Raw genomic sequence first — 27,231 nt, forward strand, 5'->3', positions numbered from 1 at the left:
AGGCTGTCTGTTCTGTTACATTGATCTGTCTTTTGCCAGTACCACACTGTCTTGATTATTGTAGCTTTATGGTAAGTCTTGAAATCAGGTAACATTAGTCCTCAAATTTTTTTTTTTTTTTTTGCCCTCAACATTGTGTTGTCTATTCTGGATTTTTTGTTTCACCATATAAACTTTAGAATCAGTTTATCAATATCCACAAAATGACTTGTTGGGATTTTGATTGAGATTACATTGAATCTCTAGATCACATTGGGAAAAACTGACACTTTGACAATATTGAATCTATCTATGAACATGGCTGAGATGATTACATTTTAATGTTTTGCATATATATTTATCTAAAGATAAATAAGAGTTACTTTAATTTGGAAATGTACTGATATCACTATTAGAAAATAATAATAAAATCAATGTTTTTTAAAAGAACACATTTTGATGCTCATGGTTCTCTAATTCCTCTTCCAGATTTAATTTTCTTTGGCGGACTCATCCTTTCCTGACATATGTTAGAAATTAATTTTTTATTGCCTGTCTCCCCAGCTAGATTGCAAGCTCTGTAAATAAATTGTCCTTTCTCCTTTCTTCTCTGGGTCACTGCTGGGCAGTGTGTGATGTGTGTATTGGGGTGAGAAAGGGACCATTGGCTAGAAAGAAGGACATACAGAGATTGCAGGAAAATTAACCAATTTATTGTTGCCTGGGGATATGTCTGACAAATGCCACAAAGTATAAGTGTTTTCCAGATTTTTATGTACATACTAAAATTAAATACTAAAACTAGGGAAATCTGATAGAATTTTAACTTGGGAGCAGAGAAATAAAAAGTATTTGCTGACAGTTTTCTTCAGTTTTCTGTAATTAGAACATGAGGGAAACCTCTGAAGGTCTTTTTCACCTTCTGTGGTCCACCTCAGCTTGTTTCCTTGAATGAGAATATAAGCACATTACTAAAATCAAGCCCTTACCCTTTCAAATATATTTATACAAAAATACCATTTGCTAAATAATAAAACATAAAATTGTAAAGATAAGTTTATTGTTCTAGACCAATAAGACTGAAATGGAAAAACAATTGGCTAGATAACTACAATCTAAAGACAAACCAAAAAGAAAATGGTTTTGTTGGTGAAGAATTCTCATAAATATAAGACTACTGTGTTTCCTGGTCTTTTTTTCTTTTCTTGTTGTTTTTCTTTTCCATTCCTTTAATCTCTTTATCTCAAACAATTACCGGTAAACTATACCAGTAAAAAATGTACATACAGGAAGTCATTGTAAAAATAAAGTAACTATACCATGACTGAAGTAAAAAATATATACTTTCCTTAGAATAGCAGCAAAGGAGAAGAAATGCAGGACTCATCCCATTAAAAGCATGATTAATTACACTTCACTTATACCATCGACCTCACTAGGTCAGCAGTTTAGCTGAAATAGCTCCTGACAGTGATCAGCCTCATCAAAGTTTGGCTCCTTTTCTCTATTGAAATGTTTCTCCACTAAATTGTTTGTGTGCCTATGCTTCAAAGCATTTCTTTTCTCTCTTCCTTTTAAACACTAAAATGTATGCTTTCCCTATAGAAGTTACATACAGTCTTTTCAACAGTTGGAAATTGACTCCTTGATTGGCAGTAATGATGATCAGTTAACTGATATAAACACTTGGTAGTTATCCAAAATGTCTGCATCAAACATTAAGTAAAAAAATATGAGATTTCATGTTGTATTCTAAAGGCTTCAACTCTTCTGTAAACAGACATCAAGAATTAATAGCATTTTGTGGCTTCCTGGGGAAATTCTGTCACCTTGAATTTAAATATAGGAAGCTACAGTTAGAAAAATTAAGTAGACCTAGTTTTAGAAGGAAAACACATTGTTCAAGTCTATACACTATTACTTATGGAGAAAAGAAGAAAGGAGGAAAGCAAACCTTAGGATTTAGGCCACAAATTATGTGAAGTTCACAAAGCAATTTCACTTCAAGTTTGAATAGTTCTCAAGGCACAAAATTGCATACAGTGAGTAATCATAGCTCTAGATCTGTCTTAGATACAACCTCCACTTATGTGTGGAGTATGTTTTACTTAATAAGCCTTTATTAAAGTACTATGTGTCAGGAAATGATATCCACTGAAGAGGGAAAATTTGGTTCACATTCTACTGGGGAAGAGCTACCTTTAAAAAAGATACATTTAACACCCAAAAGAATTGAAAGCAGGGTCTCAAAGAGATGGCTGTACACCCATGCCCATAGCAGCAATATTCACAAGAGCTAAAACGTGGAAGCAACTCGGACATCCGTGGGCAGATGAATGGATGAACCAAATGTGATATATACATACAATGCATATATTGAGGCTCAAAAAGGAAGGAGATTCTAGCACATCCTATAGCATGGATGAAACTTGAATACATTATACTAATTAAAATACATCAATCACACCAAGAAAACTAATACTGTGTGAGTCTACTTGTATGAGGTATCTAAAACACTCAAAATCCTAGAGGCAGAAAGTAGGATGATGGTTGCCATGGTCTGGGAAAAGAGGAAATGTGAGTTATTGTTGAATAGGCACAGAGTTTTGGGTTTGCAAGATGGGAAAAAGTTCTGGATATGGATGGTAACAGTGGCTGACTTTATTTTTGGGGCTCCAAAATCACTGCAGATGGTGATTGCAGCCATGAAATTAAAAGAAGCTTACTCCTTGGAAGGAAAGTTATGACCAACCTAGACAGCATATTAAAAAGCAGAGACATTGCTTTGTCAACAAAGGTCATCTAGTCAAAGTTATGTTCTTTCCAGTAGTCATGTATGAATGTGAGAGTTGGACTGTGAAGAAAGCTGAGTGCCAAAGAATTGATGCTTTTGAATTGTGGTGTTGGAGAAGACTCTTGAGAGTCCCTTGGACTGCAAGGAGATCCAACCAGTTCATCCTACAGAAGATCAGTCCTGGGTGTTCATTGGAAGGACTGATGTTGAAGCTGAAACTCCAGTATTTTGGCCACTTGATGTGAAGAGTTGACTCATTGGAAAAGACCCTGATGTTGGGAAAGATTGAGGGCAGGAGGAGAAGGGAACACAGATGATAAGATGATTAGATGGCATCACATGCTCAATGGACATGAGTTTGAGTAAACTCTGGGAGTTGGTGATGGACAAGGAGGCCTGGTGTGCTGTGGTTCATGGGGTCACAAAGAGTCGGACACGACTGAGTGACTGAACTGAACTGAACTGATGATAATGATGGTTGCACAACAAAGTGAACATACTTAATGCCACAGAACTGTACATTAAAAAATAATTAAATGGTAAATTTATACTGTATGTATTTTATCACCATAAACAATTGAGAAAAGTATATTTTAAATTATAAGTATATAATAGAAACATAAACAATGTACTATAGTCACAGAAGAAGTGATCACCTCTGTGTGTGGTGGAGAGATGCCCAGAGAAGGCTTGCAGAAGAGGAAATAGTTGAGTGAGGCTTCAGAAGATACAGAACACATTAGCACTTGCTCAACCAACTCCACTCAACACCAGATTTACTGACGCTCCCTCCCATTCCCTTTGTAAACATACTTCCTGATGATCATGGCTACAGGTTGCTGGTGGCAGTAACCACCCTCTAGAATGTGCCAGCCTTCCCTTCTCACTTGATGACTTAAGTGCTTATCAAGAGTCAGGGGCATTTATTCCCCAGTGTTTATGCCAATTATACTTATTACTGTAATTACTGAATTGAATTAAATATTAGTTAAACATTCTATTTTTGCATGATAAGGAAGAGAATGATTTGTCTATAAAAATGATTGCTTTGGAAAGGCTTCATAAGTTAGTCACTATAAAAAATGAAATTGGTGTTGCATTAGTGTAGGTAAGACACCTATAGATCACTGGAAGAACACTCTAAACATCTAGATGGATTTTAAGTCTAGATTCCTTTGCAAATGCACTTAAATATTTCTTCCTGTTTAATGAAACCAAAACTAGAAATTATAGAACAATGCAGAAAGAACAAAGATAATGCAAGATGAACCAGCAGAAACTTGAATCAGCAGCATCATTCTCAAAGAAAAAATTTTGGCCCTGTACTAAAGTTTGGCAACTAAATGAGGCATTTATATGTTTTAACATAAACAGCTATAGATAGATAGGTAGATAGGAGAAGTGGGAGACACGGATTCAGTCCCTGGGTAAGGAAGATCCCCTGGGGTAGGAAAGGGCAACTTATTTCAGCATTCTTGCCTGAGGAATTCCATGCACAGAGTAGCTGTGAGCTACTGGTATGGTGAGCTGCAGACCATGGGGCCGCAAACAGTCGGACATGACTGAGCACAGATAGATAGAAAGAATCTGTTTTCTACTACATTACAATTACAGGTATGATATTCCTGGTAAAGACATAGTGATTTAGAGCACAGACTCTGGAACCAGATTGACTGAGTTAAAGTATAGGTTTGTCATTTAGGAGTTATGACCTCAGGCAAGTTAATCAGGCAGGTATTGATACTTTTGTTTTATCATCTGTTTTTAATGAGGCTAATAATAGTGCCTACCAAAGAGACTTTTTTCTAAGAGTTAACTTATTTAGCACAGGTAAACCACCTAGGAAAGGCAATGCCAAAGAATGCTCAAACTACCGCACAATTGCACTCATCTCACATGCTAGTAAAGTAATGCTCAAAATTCTCCAAGCCATATGTGTGTGGATTTATCTCTGGGCTTTCTATTTTGTTCCATTGATCTATATTTCTATCTTTGTGCCAATACCATACTGTCTTGATGACTGTGGCTTTGTAGTAGAGCCTGAAGTCAGGCAGGTTGATTCCCCCAGTTCCATTCTTCTTTCTCAAGATTGCTTTGGCTATTCGTGTTTTTTTGTATTTCCATACAAATCTTGAAATTATTTGTTCTAGTTCTGTGAAAAATATCGCTGGAAGCTTGATAGGGATTGCATTGAATTTGTAAATTGCTTTGGGTAGTATACTCATTTTCACTATATTGATTCTTCCGATCCATGAGCATGGTATATTTCTCCATCTATTAGTGTCCTCTTTGATTTCTTTCATCAGTGTTTTAGAGTTTTCTACATATAGGTCTTTAGTTTCTTTAGGTAGATATATTCCTAAGTATTTTATTCTTTTTGTTGCAATGGTGAATGGAATTGTTTCCTTAATTTCTTTTTCTACTTTCTCATTATTAGTGTATAGGAATGCAAGGAATTTCTGTGTGTTGATTTTATATCCTGCAACTTTACTATATTCATTAATTAGCTCTAGTAATTTTCTGGTAGAGTCTTTAGGGTTTTCTATGTAGAGGATCATGTCATCTGCAAACAGTGAGAGTTTTACTTCTTCTTTTCCAATTTGGATTCCTTTTATTTCTTTTTCTTCTCTGATTGCTGTGGCTAAAACTTCCAGAACTATGTTGAATAGTAGTGGTGAAAGTGGGCACCCTTGTCTTGTTCCTGACTTTAGGGGAAATGCTTTCAATTTTTCACCATTGAGGATAATGTTTGCGGTGGGTTTGTCATATATAGCTTTTATTATGTTGAGGTATGTTCCTTCTATTCCTGCTTTCTGGAGAGTTTTTATCATAAATGGATGTTGAATTTTGTCAAAGGCCTTCTCTGCATCTATGGAGATAATCATATGGCTTTTATTTTTCAATTTGTTAATGTGGTGAATTACATTGATTGATTTGCGGATGTTGAAGAATCCTTGCATCCCTGGGATAAAGCCCACTTGCTCATGGTGTACAATCTTTTTAATGTGTTGCTGGATTCTGATTGCTAGAATTTTGTTGAGGATTTTTGCATCTATGTTCATCAGTGATATTGGCCTGTAGTTTTCTTTTTTTGTAGTATCTTTGTCAGGTTTTGGTACTAGGGTGATGGTGGCCTCATAGAATGAGTTTGGAAGTTTACCTTCTTCTGCAATTTTCTGGAAGAGTTTGAGTAGGATAGGTGTTAACTCTTCTCGAAATTTTTGGTAGAATTCAGCTGTGAAGCCATCTGGACCTGGGCTTTTGTTTGCTGGAAGATTTCTGATTACAGTTTCAATTTCCGTGCATGTGATGGGTCTGTTAAGATTATCTATTTCTTCCTGGTTCAGTTTTGGAAAATTGTACTTTTCTAATAATTTGTCCATTTCTTCCACGTTGTCCATTTTATTGGCATATAATTGCTGATAATAGTCTCTTATGATCCTTTGTATTTCTGTGTTATCTGTTGTGATCTCTCCATTTTCATTTCTAATTTTATTGATTTGATTTTTCTCTCTTTGCTTCTTGATGAGTCTGGCTAATGGTCTGTCAATTTTATTTATCCTTTCAAAGAAATCCACACACATATGGACACCTTATCTTTGACAAAGGAGGCAAGAATATACAATGGAGTAAAGACAATCTCTTTAACAAGTGGTGCTGGGAAAACTGGCCAACCACTTGTAAAAGAATGAAACTAGATCACTTTCTAACGCCGCACACAAAGATAAACTCAAAATGGATTAAAGATCTAAATGTAAGACCAGAAACTATAAAACTCCTAGAGGAGAACATAGGCAAAACACTCTCTGACATAAACCACAGCAGGATCCTCTATGATCCACCTCCCAGAATTCTGGAAATAAAAGCAAAAATAAACCAATGGGACCTAATTAAAATTAAAAGCTTCTGCACAACAAAGGAAAATATAAGCAAAGTGAAAAGACAGCCTTCCGAATGGGAGAAAATAATAGCAAATGAAGCAACTGACAAACAACTAATCTCAAAAATATACAAGCAACTCCTGCAGCTCAATTCCAGAAAAATAAATGACCCAATAGAAAAATGGGCCAAAGAACTAAATAGACATTTCTCCAAAGAAGACATACGGATGGCTAACAAACACATGAAAAGATGCTCAACATCACTCATTATTAGAGAAATGCAAATCAAAACCACAATGAGGTACCACTTCACACCAGTCAGAATGTCTGCGATCCAAAAATCTGCAAGCAATAAATGCTGGAGAGGGTGTGGAGAGAAGGGAACACTCCTACACTGTTGGTGGGAATGCAAACTAGTACAGCCACTATGGAGAACAGTGTGGAGATTCCTTAAAAAATTGCAAATAGAAATGCCTTATGACCCAGCAATCCCACTACTGGGCATACACACTGAGTAAACCAGAATTGAAAGAGACACATGTACCCCAATGTTCATAGCAGCATTGTTTATAATAGCCAGGACATGGAAACAACCTAGATGTCCATCAGCAGATGAATGGATAAGAAAGCTGTGGTACATATACACAATGGAGTATTATTCAGCCATTAAAAAGAATACATTTGAATCAGTTCTGATGAGATGGATGAAACTGGAGCCAAATATACAGAGTGAAGTAAGCCAGAAAGAAAAACACCAATACAGTATACTAACACATATATATGGAATTTAGAAAGATGGCAATGATGACCCTGTATGCAGGACAGCAAAAAAGACACAGATGTGTATAACGGACTTTTGGACTCAGTGGGAGAGGGAGAGGGTGAGATGACTTGGGAGAATGGTATTGAAACATGTATAACATCATGTAAGAATCGAATTGCCAGTCTATGTCCGATGCAGGATATGGCACGCTTGAGGCTGGTACGCGGGGATGACCCAGAGAGATGTTGTGGGGAGGGGGGGTGGGAGGGGGGTTCAGGTTTGGGAATGCATGTACACCCGTGGTGGATTCATGTCAATGTATGGCAAAACCAATACAGAATTGTAAAGTAAAATAAAAAATAAATAAATTAAAAAAAAAAAAATTCTCCAAGCCAGGCTTCAGCAATATGTGAACCGTGAACTTCTACATGTTCAAGCTGGTTTTAGAAAAGGCAGAGGAACCAGAGATCAAATTGCCAACATCCTCTGGATCATCGAAAAAGCAAGAGAATTCCAGAAAAACATCTATTTCTGCTTTATTGATTATGCCAAAGCCTTTGACTGTGTGGATCACAATAAACTGTGGAAAACTGAACTGTGAAAGAGATGGGAATACCAGACCACCTGACCTGCCTCTTGAGAAACCTGTATGCAGGTCAGGAAGCAACAGTTAGAACTGGACATGGAACAAGAGACTGGTTCCAAAAAGGAAAAGGAGTACGTCAAGGCTGTCTATTGTCACCCTGCTTATTTAACTTATATGCAAAGTACGACATGAGAAATGCTGGGCTGGAAGAAGCACAAGCTGGAATCAAGATTGCTGGGAGAAATATCAATAACCTCAGATATGCAGATGACACCACCCTTATGGCAGAAAGTGAAGAGGAACTAAAAAGCCTCTTGATGAAAGTGAAAAAGTTGGCTTAAAGCTCAACATTCAGAAAACTAAGATCATGGCATCTGGTCCCATCACTCCATGGGAAATAGATGAGGAAACAGTGGAAACAGTGTCAGACTTTATTTTTGGGGGCTCCAAAATCACTGCAGATGGTGATTGCAGCCATGAAATTAAAAGACGCTTTCTCCTTGGAAGGAAAGTTAGATAGCATATTCAAGAGCAGAGACATTACTTTGCCAACAAAGGTCCAACCTAGATAGCATATTCAAGAGCAGAGACATTACTTTGCCAACAAAGGTCCGTCTAGTCAAGGCTATGGTTTTTTCAGTAGTCATGTATGGGTGTGAGAGTTGGACTATAACAAAAGCTGAGTGCCGAAGAATTGATGCTTTTGAACTGTGGCATTGAACAAGACTCTTGAGAGTCCCTTGGACTGCAAGGAGATCCAACCAGTCCGTCCTAAAGGAAATCAGTCCTGGGTGTTCATTGGAAGGACTAATGTTGAAGCTGAAACTCCAATACTTTGGCCATCTGATGCGAAGAGCTGACTCATTTGAAAAGACCCTGATGCTGGGAAAGACTGAGGGCAGGAGGAGAAGGAGACGACAGAGGATAAGATGATTGCATAGCATCACCTTCAATGAACATCGCTTTGGGTGGACTCCGGGAGTTGGTGGTGGACAGAGAGGCCTGGTGTGCTGTGGTTCATGGGGTCACAAAGAGTTGTACACGACTGAGCGACCGAACTGAACTGAACTGAACTGAGCTGAAACCACCTAGGACAGTGCCAGACACAATGCATGCTAAGTGTTAGTATTACCAGTATTAGTAATGGTACTGATATTACTACTAATAACTGTTTTTTGCCAGAGAAAAGAGACAAAAGGAGGAAGGAAAAAGTACATTCTGAGGAAGGAATGCAAACTACTGAGCTGTGATCATGCCAACTGAAGGTGAAGTACATGTGAAAAATGAACGATGACATGGTCTCAGGCCCAGATGGTGAAGACGCTTGTCCACCGTCTCATTCCTGACCCATCCTGTACCTTTAAGTCCCTCTGCTCTCGTGGCCACTTCTTACATGACAGTTTTTGAGATGCTAATAAACATAGAGATTGAGTGGCCTCAAACCCTAATGAATTTGTAATTTAGCAAGAGATTCTGATATATAAATAATATAAGAGAATACATGTCATTGAGAACACATTATATACTCTATATCTAAAAATGTGTTTCTTGTGCAAAGAGGAGGGTACAACGAATTGACCAGACAGAAAGTGGTAATTGAACTGGATGTTAAGGATGAATTAAATATTTCTCTATAAATGATACAACAAAACAATAAGTATCTAAACATGGATAATTACTATCACTAGAACTGACAGATAAGGTAATCAAAGTTCCCTTCCCAAGCAATTAGAGCAACAAACAAATCCTACACTAAAAGTTATGGAAAGTATAACATCTGTATTACACAGTCATGGATGTTTTCTCCTTGATTTATCCTTGATAAAACTCTGAAATATGTCATTGAGCCAAACATATATCTGTGATTAAGTCTTATGATTTGTGAAATATTCCTTTCTTCCAGCCTCCTGGATTTTAAGCTCTCCAGTTTATATAACTAGCAAGATAAAAATGAACATGAAATGTTGAGAACAACCAAGAAAAGCCTATAACCATTGTTCACTGTTTTTCCCTTCAAGACGATACAGTAAAGCGAGATGCCCTAAAATCATTACACTTGGGTACCATTTATTATGGGCAATGTCATTCTGACATTTTTCTTCTGCACCTCATGTTGACATTATAGAGATGCGAAGAAGAGAACTAATTTTTCCCTGAACGCTCACCTCAGATTTGAAATGGACAATGAAGAGATCAAACACTCAGCAGTGGGATTCAGCACAGAAAAGCAACTGTTCCCCAGGCACCTGAAGTCAGCTGGACTCCTACCCACAAATTTATTCACTGTGTGACTCTGAAAAAGTTACTGAGCTTTTATAAAATGTGGTCACTAATTCTTCTCCTTCAACATTTCTGGAAAATTAAGTAAAAGAATTAACATGGAATACCTTTAATAAGTGTTTCTTAAATGAATAAACTTTTTATTCCTTGCCTTTTCAAAAATGCTATATTGGGGTTTTTTTTTAAGCTTATGTGCGTTTTTGTTTATTTATTTCTTTTATCTTTGGCTGTGCTGGGGCTTTGCTGCTGTGCACGGGCTTTGTCTAGTTGTGGCAAGCAGGGTCTACTCTCTAACTGAGGTGCCTTGTGGAACACGAGCTCGAGGCGTGCAGGGTCTAGTAGTTGTTGTGGTGCACAGGTTTAGCTGCCCTGCAATATGCGGAACCTTACCAGACCAGGGGTCAGACCCATGTCCCTTGCACTGGCAGGCAGATTCTTTTCAACGGATTTTTAATTTTAATTTTTATTTATTTTTGGCTGCTCTGTGTCTTCACTGCTACACATGGACTTTCTCTGGTTGTGGAGAGTGGGGGCTACTCTTCACTGCAGTGCGCAGGCTTCTCATTGTTGCAGCTGCTCCTGTTGCAGAGCACAGGCTCTAGGCACGCAGGTCTCAGCAGATGCACACATGGGCTCAGTAGTTGCGGCTTGAGGGCCCTGGAGCACAGGCTCAGTAGTTGTGGCACACTGGGCTTAGTCGCTCCACGGCATGTGAAATCTTCCTGGACCAGAGATTGCACCCATGTTTCCTGGAGTCTTAACCACTGGACCACCAGAGAAGTCCTACTGTATTTTTAATTTTTAATTTCCAAAGCAATTATCTTCATTTGCCAGGGCTACCATGACAATGTAGCTTAAACAACAGAAATTTGTTGTCTTATGAGTCTAGAGGCTAGAAGTTCAAGATCAAGGTGTTGGCAGCAACAGTTGGTTCTTGCTGAGGCTGTGAAGAAAAGATGCTTCAAGCCTTTCTCTTTGGCATACAGATAACCATCTTCTCCCTGTATCTCTTCACATTATCTTTTCTCTTATGTCTGGCTGTTTCTGTATCTAAATTTCCCCTTTTTATAAGGACAGCAGTGATGAGAACACCTATTCAAATATGATCTCATCTTAGTTTAACCAATTTACATCTGTAACTAATTCCAAATAATATCACACTCTGAGGTACTGGGAGTTATGACTTCAACTTATGAATTTGCAGTGGGGACACAATTCAACTCATAAGTCATGTGTAATCATTCAAGCAACATGAAAATGAAAATAAAAAAATTAATGCTCTCTCCCTGTAATCCAATTCCATTCCTCTGCTTTTAACATTTGTAATGTATCCTTACATAAGTTTTTCAATGTCTACACACATATGCACATACTCACACTCACTCACACATGCTCATACACACCACATATTCATCTTATATTTAGACACACACATATATAGTCTTTTTCTGTTATAAAAATCCAATCATACTACACATACTGCTTAGCCCCTTGCTTTTTTCATTTTGTAATAAATCATGGACATTTTTCTAAACTATAAACATATGTAAATATTTGCACAATATTCTATATTATGTTTGAATAATAATCTATGCAAACACTTGTCAATATTGGTGAATATTCAGGGTATTCCCAGGGTTTGGAGATGTCCATTTTTAAAAGCAGCAATATGAAGTTTCACTCAGCTTTTTCATTAAAACTGCTGCTTTGATTTATGTAAGTTAGCTTTCTAGAAATGCATTTCTAGGTCAGAGATAAGCACATTTAAATTCATGTTACCAGATGATTTTCAAAAATGTTTTAACAATTCACACATTCACCAAGAGTGCCTAAGAGATATCAGTTTTCTCCACCCTTTTGCCAAAGTCGATTTGAAAAGTTTTTTCTTTAATTCTGTCTCTCTGGTACCTAAAAAATAATGTATCTTTTATTTATTTAATATTAATATCCTTAACTACCATTGAGGTACAGTACCTTTTCAAAATATTTATTGGCTATTTGTATCCTTCTTTTGGGATTTGCTAGATCATCTTGAGGACCTATTTTTAAATTATATTTCTTGTTTTTTATCCATTCACAGGAGTTCTTATATACAAGGAAATTAACACCTTGTTATAAATGCTGCAAATATTATTTTCTAGTCTATCATTTGCCTCTCAACTTTGTAACAGTACCTTTTACCATTCATAAATTTTAGATTTCTATAGAGTCAAGTCTGTCCATTTTTTATGATTTATGAATTTTTGTCTTTCCCATAAATCCCTCAACCCTACCCTAAAGATTCATAATCACCTTCATTATATTCTAACATTCTCTTTTTACTTGTTGTAAGATACAAGTATATTTTGTTTCCCTTCCAGGTGAATATTCCTTTACTTTAACACTGTTTATAAGGTAATTCTCCCTCTTCTCACTAAATTAAAATGTTAACATCACCATACACTAAGTTTTTACTTTAAAGAATACTTGAACCAGTTTCTGCGCTCTCTGTCTCATAGGTCAGTTTGTTCATTCCTGAGCCAATATTCATAATTTCTGATTGTATTAGTCATATAGGAAGTTTTGCTGGCTGGTATGACAGGTTCCCCTTCACTATTTGTATCTTTCTTAATTTTCTTGAGAATATTTGTACACTTTCTCTTCCATATTAACTTTATAATTATTTTGATGAGTTAAAAACAACAATAACAATAATGGCACTCTGATCCAAATTACTTGAAATTTAAACACATACTTAAGAAGTTTAGCAATTTTCCCTGCCCAGGAATCACACATGTCAACTATATGAGGTGAATCTGAAAGCTGTAGGTAAGAAAGTTTCTGAAACTTGCCCAAGGCCATACAGTCAGCAAAAGACAGAAACTGCCCTTAATATATAGTGCAAATTCTACAACATTAGTCACCTCTTTTGTTCATATCAGAGAAGGAAGGTGATAAATTAAATTACTGAGATTCTCCTGACTAAACTACAAGTCTGCTTAACCATTTATGAGGCTGTCAGGCCCAAGTAGAACTTGACCAAGTATGGCACTGGTTTATAGGCAAGCTGTTAGCTTTTATCACAACAAACTGTTTCTCATTCTTTAAAAGATCTAAATAGAATGAGAATAAAACTCCACTTAATAAGTACCTGGAGATTCCTGGCTTAAACACATCTTTACTGATACGAACTTCTGTCATTACAGCTTTATTTTTTGGTTTAAAAACTTATTCTTCTAAAATGTTAATACTCTTATAAAGATTACTGCACTTGTTATGAAGTGATTTAATTGCTACTCTTTTAACAACCAGGTAGCAAAATCTCTATCGAAATAAATTTTTGATCTTGAGACAAGGATATGGAGATGGTTTTGGAAAATGGGACACCACCTCGGAGTAGCCAAGGCTAAGTAGAGCATTAGAGGCCAGGAGTAATTTGGAAAGGTGGACAGATTGAAAAGCAAATAGTGCCAAAAGACCCAAGAACTGGGAGACAGGGCAGAGCAAGAGGCAAGGTTAAGACCTACTATCCAGAGGTCTTCCCAGGTGGCGCTAATGGTAAAGAATCTGCCTGCCAACGCAGGAGACACAAGAGACACGGGTTCAGTCTCTGGGTCAGGAGGATCCCCTGCAGTAGAAAATGACACTCTACTCCATTGTTCTTGCCTAGAGAATTCCACGGGCAGAGGAACCTGATGGGCTACAGTCTGTGAGGCCACAGAGTTGGACTCAACTGAGCAAGTGAGCACACACCCAGACACCAGCTGACAAAGGAAGCAAATTACCTGTGAGAAATTGGCTGGCTGCCTCCCTACATCAGTGGCACTGATATACCTCCTAGTCCCAGAGCAGCTACTATTTTTCTTAACAGGAAATCTGGTCACAGTTCTCAACTCTGCTGCTCAAAAACAAAGCCCTTTTTTGAAAAGAAAGCCATTTCAAAAAAAAATATTGGAACAACAGAAGAAGGTTAGTTTCAAGGAAAAAACCTAGTCTAAAGCTAATTGATAAGAAATGGACCAATCAGGCAGCAAATAGGAAAACAAATTATGAACTAAACCAGCCAAATTAATAACTTATTAAAGTCAATTAACTGATCAGTCAGTACTGTTGAGCACCAGCTACAGGAAAAATCAGTTACATCAGATTTGTTTAAAGCACTCAGTTTAATGACTGATCTTGGATGCACAGCACCAAAGTGTTTGGTGCTTTTGCACACCTCCACCCCCTTTTTGTTCTCAACAGAATAAAATTAGATGCTGTCCCTCCTATAAAATCAAAGTGGTGATGCTGAGGGCAAATTTTCTACTCATTCTTTTTGTGTGTTATGCTTCTTTCTTTAAACTATTGGATCAAAGACATGCTTATACTATTTCATAAAAAAAAAAACAAAAACAAAACAGGGGCCTGGCATAAATTGATGTAATTTATAAGAAGTAATGTCATAAAAATTGAGAAGTAATGTCAAATTATTACTCCAGAATATAAAATAAAATATCAGTAAATTGTTCATTAACATACTAAGAAGATTGGTTATCTCCTAAATTTACCATACAGTGTGTTATAGATTTGCTTAAAACATATTCAAATAAAAGGGAAGTAACTTTAAAATAAGTTACAATATGTCCATTATTTAAGAGTTTAAATGATATATCTCAATATTCTGCTAAATGCACAGTATTTTAATATAGCCAGGGGTTCAAAACAATTTTATGTTATTTTTAATAGACATGTGCCTCTACTAAAAAAACCCCAACAGATTAAAAACAAAAAACACCTCATAGGAATGGAATTTTGTGAAAGGGGTGCTGAATTAGAAGTTACACGTTCGATACTGTGCTGTGTTTCTTGTGCTATAGAATATTACACATTGTCGGTAGAAGATGTGAGACAAGAACCAGTCACAGCTTTGAGAACTTAAAAAATCCTATCAAATGCAAAATGTTCTGTTATCACAAAATATTTTATTATCATACAGTACTCTGTGGAATGACTAAGTAAAAATTTTATCCATATCAAAATGCATATTTGATAGAAAAGCTCACTAGTTGAAGATTTTGCAATGTTTTTGTAATGTAAATTTGTTTTTTTCGGATTTAATTCATTTGGTTTTCTTAAAATGAAGTTGCTTTACTGTACATATAAGGTAGTTTCATTTTTGTTCTTCTGATTCGTTCAAAACACTCTGTACTCAAAGCTCCCCTACATGTTTAGTATGAGTGTTTTCAGTGCAAGCCCTCCTTGTATGGACAAAGAAAACAAAGGCAGTGCTGCCACCAACAGGAAAATGCAAGTCCCCGTGCCTCCACTTAAACCAAAATTCTCCATTTCCTCTACTTACACTTCTTAGGAAATAAACTAAAGCACAATATGGGCAACATAAAAAAATGGAAGAGAGCTCCTTAGATGAATGAAACTTAAATTAAAAAATAATTAAAACTGCATCTTGTAATACTGAAAAGAAGAAAAGAGGAGGCCTCCTGAGATAATAGACACAAAGGCATATGCTCTGGATATAGGAGCAGTATGGGCTTCGCTGGTAGTGACTGGTCACTATTATTAACAAGTATTTAGTAAGGAACCTCTGTGAAAATATTCTCCCTTCTCTGCATGACTAAAATACAAAGAAAAAGACAAAGAAAGTACTAGCATACATTTAGTAAATAATTTGGTTGGTATAATATAAATTTCGTGACTGTACTATGGTGTGAGGGTACAGATGTGTAATTTGCACTCTACTTGCTGAAAAGTTTTGCTTTTATTGCAAAAATACAGGCTTTATGTTACAAAAGCGTCACTCAAAATGACCAAGGAAAATGAAATACTAGTATTTAAAAAGTATATAATGTGATTTTTTTCTTAAAGCTGAAAGATTTATGTAATTATAAATTACAGTTCATAGTGATATATATTGATTATTATTTGATTATATTTAAAATTTGGATGCAATGAAGAAGTAGGTGCATGAATCCATTTAAGCTTTTTTAGCTCTTATATTCAAAGGTTTTCATAGTCCTTGATCTAGAATCATCTTTGTGAACATTAGAAAAAAATTAAAAAGTATTCTTTCTGTAGTCACAGTCATGAGAAGAAAATTGCAGGGTGCAAATAAACCCCCAGCTCCTCCCATCCATTTTTTAAACTATTCAACCCTTTTTTAAACTATTCAACCCTTCTCATTTCAAATAGCTCAGAATTACAAAAGACCAAATTCTTCACTCAGTTACACCCACACGATTCCCACTGCTTTTTTGTAAACTGTATTAAACACTTCAAAAGCTGTATTTATCACCAATGAATATGGTATTTATTTATTTTACTTCCAATTAATATTTTATTTGGTGTTAAATAAGTTTTTTAGAATTTTCATGAAGATCATCAAAGGTCCTAGAAAATCAGTTCTAGTCAATATGTTTTTAATTCTTGATTTTCAACCACCTGTTAAGCACTTTATATATAGCAGTTGCTTTCTGAGGTTCTGAGTGTGCTAAAATGAACATGATACAGTCTTCTTGGTTCAAAACTAAGAATTAATAAAGGAATAATTTTCAGCTCTAACCTATGAATATATGAATTTGATGCTTTTGAACTGTGGTGTTGGAGAAAACTCTTGAGAGTCCCTTGGACTGCAAGGAGATCACACCAATCAATCCTAAAGGAAATCAGTCCTGAATATTCATTGGAAGGACTAATGCTGAAGCTGAAACCCCAATACTTTGGCCACCTGATGCGAAGAACTGACTGATTTGAAAAGACCCTGATGCTGGGAAAGATTGAAAGCAGGAGGAGAAGGGGATGACGGAGGATGAGATGGTTGGATGACATCACCGATTCAATGGACATGAGTTTGAGCAAGCTCCAGGAGTTGGTGATGAACAAGGAAGCCTGGCATGCTGCAGTTCATGGGGTTGCAAACAGTCAGACACAACTGAGTGACTGAACTAAACTGATGAATACATGTACTTCATGAAGATACTCCATGTAGAATTCATAACATAACTATGAGAAGATATAATAACAAGTTTTGGTGAAATATGACACCATAATTTTCTAATAATTTTCCTACCTGGTTTCATCCATCTTTTAGGTATCATGGGTCAGTACTCAGTGTTTCAGCGTTGAATATCAAGACTTTTACCCTCTATCAGATTACATTATTCCACAGCATTCTGAGTATGCAATTCTTTAAAATGAATATGAATGATTTAACAATTCTTAAAAGGGTGGAGAGCACAAAAGGGTTCCAGATTTCTCCACCCCTATTTCTTCTTTCTCGGTAAACATTCAGTTCACAGCACACAGCTGTAAGAAGGTGTGCCATGTTGGGTTTGGAGTTGGGGCCAGGCCACCATGCTTCCTAGTCTGCATTTGCACAATAGCTTCTTAGCTAGAACTGTTGCTTCCAGACTCACCCACATGTCAATCCATTCTCTGTACACTTGATCATCTTATATCTATTTAAAACCCTTCAGTGTGGTCTTAAAACCATCAGTATAAAATCCAAACTTCTTGAAGTGATATATAAGGATCTGACTCTTCCTTAACTTCATAATCTGACCCTTTCTTAACTCCAGCTGTACCAACTTCTTGCTGTTTCCTTAATCTACCCTGTTCTCTTTTGTGTCCTTTGCATATTTCAGCCCCTCCACTTGGATTCCCTTCTTCCCTTGGGTTTCCTTATTGTGGCTATCCTTTATGAGTCCTTCAATGCTCTGCTTAGTTATCTTCTTCTCCAGAAGTTTTTCTGATCCATAAAGGAGTCAAGTAACTATCATAGAATAGATTAGGAGCCTACTAAAAATTGTACTGTTGGGCTTCCCTGGTAGCTCAGACGGTAAAGCATCTGCCTACAATGCGGGAGACCTGTGTTTGATCCCTGGGTCAGAAAGATCCCCTGGAGAAGAAAATGGCAAACCACTCCAGTATTCATGTCTGGAAAATCCCATGGACCAAGGAGCCTGGTGGGCCACAATCCATGGGGTTGCAGAGTCGGACACGACTGAGTGACTTCACTTCAAAAATTGTGCTGTGTGACTTTGTGCTCACCCCCATTCTATCTTAGTGCACATCATTTTTTGGTGATCATGTTTCCCCCAAAGCAGAGAGACAGCTTTATTCATCGTTGAACCATCAGTCCATAAATGTGCTCAATAACAACATACTGACTAAAGAATTGAGGAGTAAATTTGTTGTCCCTAAAATGACAATGATAGGCTTGTCTGCTCACATAATCACATAATCTACTCACATAATCTACCAAGCTGAGCATTCATGGAAGATGGATAACTCACAGGAGGAGATTCTCTTGCTATGAATTATGCAAATAGAAATCTGTATGAGGATAACTGACAAACCATGTTCTTTTGCCTTAGCATTAAGAATCAACTTGCATCTGATTTTCAGTTCACTGATGAGCAGGATGATACAACATGGAAAAGAGATGGAGAGCTGAATGCAGACTGGGGGGTCATAGGCCAATGTCTATTTGTCCCAAAGGACCGATTAGGGAGGGATGATTAATAAGCCATAATCAGTTGTCTAATCACCTTACAGGCTGGGTCAAGTGGACAGCTATCCTCCCTAGATGACACCCTTGTCATCTCCCAGTGATAACACCTCTCTACACATGAATAGATTTAGATTCATTACTCACATAACAAAAGAGAAATCAATACAGGCTGACTGAAGGCCCAGTCATGAAGGGAGGTCTGGTCATGATGTATTCCCACAACTGCCACTGATACCAAATTTTCTTCATTACCAGATAGGTACATTTAGACCAGGAAATCCTTTGCAGCACCAGCAACCTAGGATTCCATTCATGTTCCTAACGTTTCTGTTTTTCTTTATAATGTGCTGCTGTTGCTTCTAATTAGTATAAATTCTTACACTTTAAAAAAAAAATGAATGCAGCCAATGTCAAAAATATTTCACAGGGATTAAAACCAAGAAGATTAAGAACCTGTTCCCAGAAACTATTTCTACTGCTGGTAACATGTCTCTTCTTCACCTGTTAGAGCAAATTTCCTTTAGCTCTCCAGGATTTTCACCTTAAATGCAGGGGGAAAAATACTAAAAATATTTTTAAAATTTCAAGAGCTCCAAGTAAGAGTACACAAAATTTCATATTAGGGGTGAGCTTTGCCATCAAAATAAGCCGTGTAGGTATCCTGATGGCATCTTCTTTATTCTCATGTTTGAGAAAATGTCTATATAAGATTTTTTTTGTTTGTTTTCCTGTTAGGTTAAGCAGCATCACTGATAAAGGCAATATAGTGGAATTTACTACAGGGTAGTTTTCACTCTTCCAGGATTTGATTAACATTTTTTCCAACTGTTATTTCCCTTAGCTACAGGATGATAAATGGCATATATAAAAGTTAGCCTAGGGCACAGTAAGACTATGTGACTTGTGAATCATCAAAGACTAATTAAATAATAGCTAATCCTGGTCTAAGATTTGAGTGTGTTAAAACACATCATAAATGATGTCTAATAGCCACAAAATAGCAAGAGGATAGCAGGCTCTGAGTCTCAGTCCTGTTAATGCAACTCTAGGTTTATAATTTGGGGCAAGTCAATTCACGATCCCTGCCTTCCTCCCTTCATTCATTCACCGGGCAAGGCACTGAAAATACAAAGATGACTTAGTAAAGGCCTCACAAGAAGGCTCTGACTGTTTCTTTATCTATTAAATCAGGCTTTTAAAATTTTTATTTTATTGAAGTACAATAGATTTATTGCGTTGGCCAAAACATTCATTCAGGTTTTTTCTTAAGATCTTATGGAAGATGTTGTTTCAATTTCTGTTGTTACAGAAAAGTGATTCAGTTATTCACATATATATATATGTATATATTTATATATATACACACATTCTTTTTCATTATGGTTTATCACAGAGTAGTAAATATAGTTCCCTATGCTACACAGTAGGGCCTTGTTTTTATCCATTCTGTATATAATAGTTCGCATCTGCTAACCCCTAACTCCCAATACGTATCTTCTCTCTACCTCCACCTTGACAACCACAAGTCTGTTCTCTGTGTCTGTGAGTCTGAGGTTACTCTTTCATAGATACGTTCATTTGTATCATATTTTAGATTCCACGTGTAAGTGATATCATATATATTTTTCTTTTTCTTTCTAACTTACTTCACTTAGTATGATAATCTGTAGTTGCATCCATGTTGCTCCAAATAGCATTTAAAATGGCACTTTCTTCAGGTCAGTTCAGTCACTCAGTCATGTCCGACTCTTTGCGACCCCATGAATCGCAGCACGCCAGGCCTCCCCGTCCATCACCAACTCCCGGAGTTCACTCAGACTCATGTCCATCGAGTTGGTGATGCCATCCAGCCATTTCGTCCTCTGTCGTCCCCTTCTCCTCCTGCCCCCAATCCTTCCCAGCATCAGACTCTTCCTAAAGAGGATTAAATAAATAAATGTGTGAAAGTACTCTGTAAATGGTTAGGAGCAATGCAGATGTTTTTATTATTATAACTAAAAATGTTATGCTTTTATTATAACTAAAAATAATATTGTAACTAAATAATAATATTAATATATTAATATTTATTATTATATAATTATTATATTATTGTATAATAATATGAATATAATATAAAATATAAATAATATAAATATATAATATAATATAAATAATATAAATATAATATAATACAAATATATTATATTATTACAATAATATAAATAATATAAATATTATATTATAATTAATGTTATATTATAATTAATATTAATAATATTTAGTTATAATAATATTTCCAAATAACTTGTTGTTATTTGGAAATAAATTCAAACTTACAGAAAAGTTGTACAAATAAGACTAGCACAGAGAATATACATATACCTTTCACCCAGATTACCTATTTATAACATTTTTTCAGAATGATTTCAGGAGTATTAAATAGGCCGAAGAATTGATGCTTTCAAACTATGGTGCTGAAGAAGACTCTTGAGAGTCCCTCAAGGAGATCAAAACAGTCAATCCTAAAGGAAATCGACCCTGAATGTCCATTGGCAGGACTGATGCAGAAGCTGAAGCTCCAATCCTTTGGCCACCTGATGTGAAGAACTGACTCATTGGAAAAGACCCTGATGCTGGGAAAGATTGAGGGTGGGAGGAGAAAGGAATGACAGAGGATGAGATGATTGGATGGCATCACTGACTCAATGGACATGAGTTTAAGCAAACTCCGGGAGATAGTGAAGGACAGGGAAGCCTGTTATGCTGCAGTCCATGGGGTCGCAAAGAGTTGGACATGACTGAGGGACTGAACAACAACAACTTTGAACCTTATTTCGCTTGAACCTTAGAATAACTAAACATATTCAGGTAATTGACTATGATCATTTTGCAGATAATGCAACAGAGACTCAGACACATTAAGTGATTTTCCCCATAATCAGGTGCTTAGAGGCATGAAATACAAGGTTTCTAGTTTCTCGTCCAATACACTTCCCTACTACACTACTGTAAAGAGGCACTTTTAGAAAAATTAAATATTAAATCAACCAAATACTTTTTTAAAGAAAGAAAACTCATTATTTGGGGCTCTACTGAAAAAAATACAGGTGAGAGATTTTTAGCCTCTGGAGAGTAGGAGAGAGTAAGGCATCTTAGAGTTATCTAATTTTTTTAAGGATTTTTCTCAAATTGGGCAGTCAGCTGAGGCTTGAGATATCTGTGACAATCATATCCATTTCAGGTTAATTTTTGTATGTGCTGTGGGGTACGACTTGAGATTCAGTTTTTTTGCATACAGGTGTCCAGTTCTTCCTGCTCCATTTGTTTGCTGTTCTGAATAATAAGATAGTCTAATTCCAGAAAATCTTAAACATCAAAACTGTACATAGATAACGTGCATCAGTTAGGGACTGATTCCTTATGTAGGGTCTCATGATTCTTAAACATGTGGTCATACCCTTTAAATAGACCTCTCTAGGAGATAGAGTTAGTGTTTAAAAGTTCTCCCAAAAATCATGAGGATCTGAATTTTTTCCCCAAAATATAGTAAAATAAAAGGTAAGCACACATGATATTGTATGCCATGATACTTTCATTAGGAATTTTCTTAAAGAAATCAAGCAGAAGTTAAAGACAATAAAATTTCAAGAAGTTTAAGTGAAGCAATTATCAAAATTCATCATTCAAGGCATAAGAATGCAGAGAATAAAAGCTGCAGTTCCCTAAATGTGCTGGCCACCCGTGCGCCAACTCCAGATTGACTTGCCAGTTCATGATGAGTTGAGTTGTTTGAAAACAATCCACTTGGTGGCACCATGGTGCTGCCGCAGGAATGAGCCTGTTGATTTGGATAAAGGTTCATTTAGGGACTAATCTCTTATGTAGGGTTTCATGATTCTTAAACATGTGGTCATACCACAATGTGTGCCAACAACAGAAAATTGCCTTAGTCATTTGCGCAAGGGAAGAAAAAGAAAAGAGCATTTTCTCAAGCAGAGAATGGGCAGGATTTAAGAGGACTTGTAGGGCAAGCTGAACAAGTAGATGGGTGAGGGCCAACTCAACTTGGCTTTTATCTACGTTCTCAGACAGAAGGGCCTCTGCAGGTTTTTTTTTCTCTCTCTCTTTTTATGCCTTGATGCTGAGCAGAAAAATGGCCACTGAAAACTTCAGCCCAAATGAAAACTCAAATTGAGCTTCGTTTGCTCCTTAATAAATATTTATTGAGGCATCATTATTGAGTACAGGTAGTTACATGGCAGAAAACAAAACATGGTTTCTATCTTGATGTAGCTGCAGTCTACCTAAGAAGACAAGATGTATGTGCAAAACAGTAGTGGCTAAATTGTATGCTAAAGAGACTACCAACTGGGGGGCTTCCCTGGTGGTCCAGTGGTTAAGAATCCCTTCCAGTGCAGGGGACAAGGGTTCAATCTCTGGTCAGGGAAATAAGATCCCACACACCTCAAGGCAACTAAGCCCAAGCACTGCAACCACTGAGCCAAAGTGCCACAACTAAAGAAAAGCTCCCGTGTTGCAACTAAAGAAGCAGACACACTGCAATGGAGGTCCTGCGTGCTGCAACTAAGACCCAACGTGGCCAAATTTTTAAAAAAGAAAAGAGAGTAACAACTGGAAACCGTATCTGTGAAAGCCTCTCTTGAGCAGGTGGGACTCCAGCTGACCTTAAAGAATGCCTTCATTGTGGCTGGCTGCCTGTTGCTGCACAGCTGAGCCAATCGTGCAGGAGGGAGCAGAGCCGATGGCAGTCGTTCTGGAGGCAAGGCTGGGGAAGGGAGGTCATGGCCTCCTACTCTGCAGGAGTCAGCTGGGGAGCAGCCATTCCAACTAGATTTCTCTGCCGCTCCATCCAGCTGAGCCATTACTCCACGTAACTGTTGGCCACTGATCCACTGTTTTAAATTATGCAGACTCTTTTCCTCATAGATATTGAAGTAAACACAACCGATGAATTCATTTATTTTATAAAGTTGAGTTGGACATTTGAACACCAAATGCATGAAGTGTTTATGAAATAATTTGGTAAATCATGAACCTAGAGAATAAGATCCATACTTCTTAGAGGAGTGTTGATGATGTTTAAAAACTTGAGCTCAACTCATTCTGAAGTATGTAGGAGTGAAATGACATGAAGCCTGGGGTATTCTTTTACATATTTCAGCAAAGAAAAACAATATGTATAGCAACGTTGTATAATTTTAATAACTATTAATTCTGAATGATGGATATAGAGGGATTTATTTTACTATTCTGCCTTTGTGTATGTTTGAAATGTTCTATGATACCTTTTTCTTAAAAGGTCAATTGATGGTTTGAAAAGATAATTCTGGGACTGGGCAATATGGAACCTGAAACTAAGGGAGTTGGGTCCAGATGAGAGTGTAGATGAGGAGAAAGTGAAGCTGATGTTAGCACTAAGATCTCCAGCTGGAAAGAACACTGTTGACCAATTTATTCTACCTAAAGTGTGATGGAAATAATGTCTGTCCTCCCAGAGAGATTTACCAGTTAGAGGAAGAATCTTTAGGAAATGGACTGTTCCAATTGCTCCAACCCACTTTCCAAACTTGACAAGTGGGGATTAAAGAGATAATCAGTCAAATGTGGGTTATCAGGGACTGGGCATTGGGAAGATAACAGCACCAACTAACACAGAATGTGTGCACACTTGGACGGAACGTGTGCATGTTGAATTGTTCAAGTACTTTTGTATGGATTCTCTCAAACATATTAAAAAAAGATGTTCTCACATATGTCTGTTTTCTAGAATTATTATGGCATTCTCTTATCTGCAGCCTAAAGAGAAAGAGGCTAGCAAGTCAAGAAATGCTGAAAAAGAAACATTTTTTGAAAATGAACAACCATGTTATAGCAGGCAGAGCAAAGGACTAAAAATAAGAAAAATCAGCTTAGAATTCTGGTTCTTCCACTTTGGCGAGTGGTTGAGGATAAGATATTTAATTTTTCTAAAATTCAGTTTTTGCTTCTATAAAATAAGGGTGCTAATAACTCCACAGGTGGCACAAGTGGTAAAGAATCCACCTGCCAGTGCAGGAGATGCAAGAGACTCAGGTTCAATCCCTGGGAAGGGAAGATCCCCTTGAATAGGAAATGGAAATCCACTCCAGTATTTCTTGCCTGGGAAATTCCATAGACAGAGGAGCCTGAGGGGCTTTAGTCCATGGGGTTGCAAGGAGTTGGACACAACTGAGCATGTACACACACATACATACAATAACTTCACAAGTCTGCTTAACGAGTAGATTGTGTAGTGAAGTGATTTTTGAAGTGCTTGCTTGTGGTCATAATTTGCACTGTAGGTACTATCTCCTCTAACTTCCCTTGCATGCACCTCACAAGGCCTCAAGTCCGAGAAGAGGAGGATAAACACACAAGATTGAAAAGGATGGTTCAATAGAGACCCAGCCAGACATGAGATGAAAGCCACATGTGAATGATAGGAAAAGCAAAAGACCCTGTTTGGGGTCCCCCAGGTGGCAGACAAGATAGAGCAAGCCAGAAGACTGAGAGAGAGGTAGGAAAGTATGGGAAACGACTTCAAAAGGAGAATAAGAGCAAGAAGAGGAGGTAGATGAATCGGGAAATTGGGATTGACATATATACACTACTGTGAATAAACAAGATGTCTAATGAGAGCCTACTGTGAAGCACAGGGGGTGGGGGAAGAAGGTACAATCTGTAGGACATATATCGTTGAGCTTAAAAATGTGTTCCAACATACATTGCTGCTGCTGCTAAGTCGCTTCAGTCGTGTCAGACTCTGTGCGACCCCATAGACGGCAGCCCACCAGGCTCCCCCATCCCTGGGATTCTCCAGGCAAAAACACTGGAGTGGGTTGCCATTGCCTTCTCCAATGCGTGAATGTGAAAAGTGAAAGTGAAGTCGCTCAGTCGTGTCTGACCCTTAGCGACCCCATAGACTGCAGCCCACCAGGCTCCTCCGTCCACGTGATTTTCCAGGCAAGAGTACTGGAGTAGGTGCAGACAAATACTGTTTGATTCCACTTACATAAGATACCTAAAACAGTCAAATTCAGAGTCAGAAAGTACATTGGTAGATGCCAGGGTCCAAGGAGGGAAAGGAAAAGAGGACTTGGCGTTTAACAGGAACAGAGTTTCAGTTTAGAAAGGTGAAAATTTGGAGAGATGGATAATGGTGAGAGTTACACCGCAATCTGAATGTACTCAGTGCCACTGAATTGTACAGTTAAATATGGTTAAAATAGTATGTTTGATATTATGTGAATTTTACCACAATTTTTAAATGCATTTTAAAAAGGAGACTAATATAAGGAAAACCTCTTTTTACTCCCAATGTTTCCTGTCCCCGTGGAGGGAGTTTTCTAAAGGAACACTCCAGGCCTCTCACATAACTCCCCCACCAGATGGATGGAGAAGGTATCTGCTTGGTGACACAAGACAAACAAAAAATAGCCCTTTCCTCTTCCTTTTCCTTTAGCATCTGCCTGACAGCCAAGAGCAGGAATTCTGGACTGCTTATATTTACACTGGGTAAATATAACATGGGTCCAGACAGAAACAGGCTTTCCCATACTGAAATCCAGGATTAGACAGAATTACCCACATATTCCATGGGGCTTCCCTGGTGGCTCAGATGGTAAAGAATTTGCCTGCAGTGCAGGAGACCCAGGTTCAGTCCCTGGGTGTGGACTGAACCTGAAGAAGGGGATGGCTACCCAACTCCTGTATTCTTTCCCCGAGAATTCCATGGACAGAGGAGCCTGGTGAGTTACAGTCCAAAGGGTCACAAAGAATCAGACACAACTGAGCAGTTAACACTTTCACTTTCACCCATGTATTCCCTACTGAGCCAGGAACACTTCATCTTTCCTCGTGTGTGTGTTAGTTGCTCACTCGTGTCTGCCTCTCTGAGACCCCGTGGACTATAACCCGCCAGGCTCCTCTGTCCGTGAATTCTCCAGGAAAGAATGCTGGAGTGGATTGCCATTCTCTTCTTCTCATCTTCCCTTACCTCCCCATATAAACCACCTTTCATAAATCATAAAGCTCTGGTAGATGTCATAGCTTTTTTTTCAGCTTATCTTTTCAGTCTGGAGAATCTACCACAGTTCCTATTTCCTGTTACACACAATGAGTCTGGCACAAGTCCCCAGTAACATATGGAGGAGATGTTGCCAGATCTTAGTTGTTGTTTATTCTATCTAAGAGTGTCTGAACTATCATGGGTTCAACACATTCATATTCATTTTAATTGTGCTGTGTTCAAACTTACTCTGCTATCTTTTTTTATACTTTACTGTACTTTATTTCTGATATTCTGTCTTCCACTTAGTAAGTACAATTTTGTCTGATGTGAAAATTATGCATTCTATTTCTATTTTTCTGGTGAGTACTCATTCTTAGATTTCTCTTTCTATAAATTTCTTAAACTTATGACCCATTTTTCCTTGAATA

The sequence above is a fragment of the Oryx dammah genome, unplaced genomic scaffold (genome assembly GCF_014754425.2).
Source record: "Oryx dammah isolate SB20612 unplaced genomic scaffold, SCBI_Odam_1.1 HiC_scaffold_29, whole genome shotgun sequence".
In the NCBI taxonomy this organism is placed as follows: domain Eukaryota; kingdom Metazoa; phylum Chordata; class Mammalia; order Artiodactyla; family Bovidae; genus Oryx; species Oryx dammah.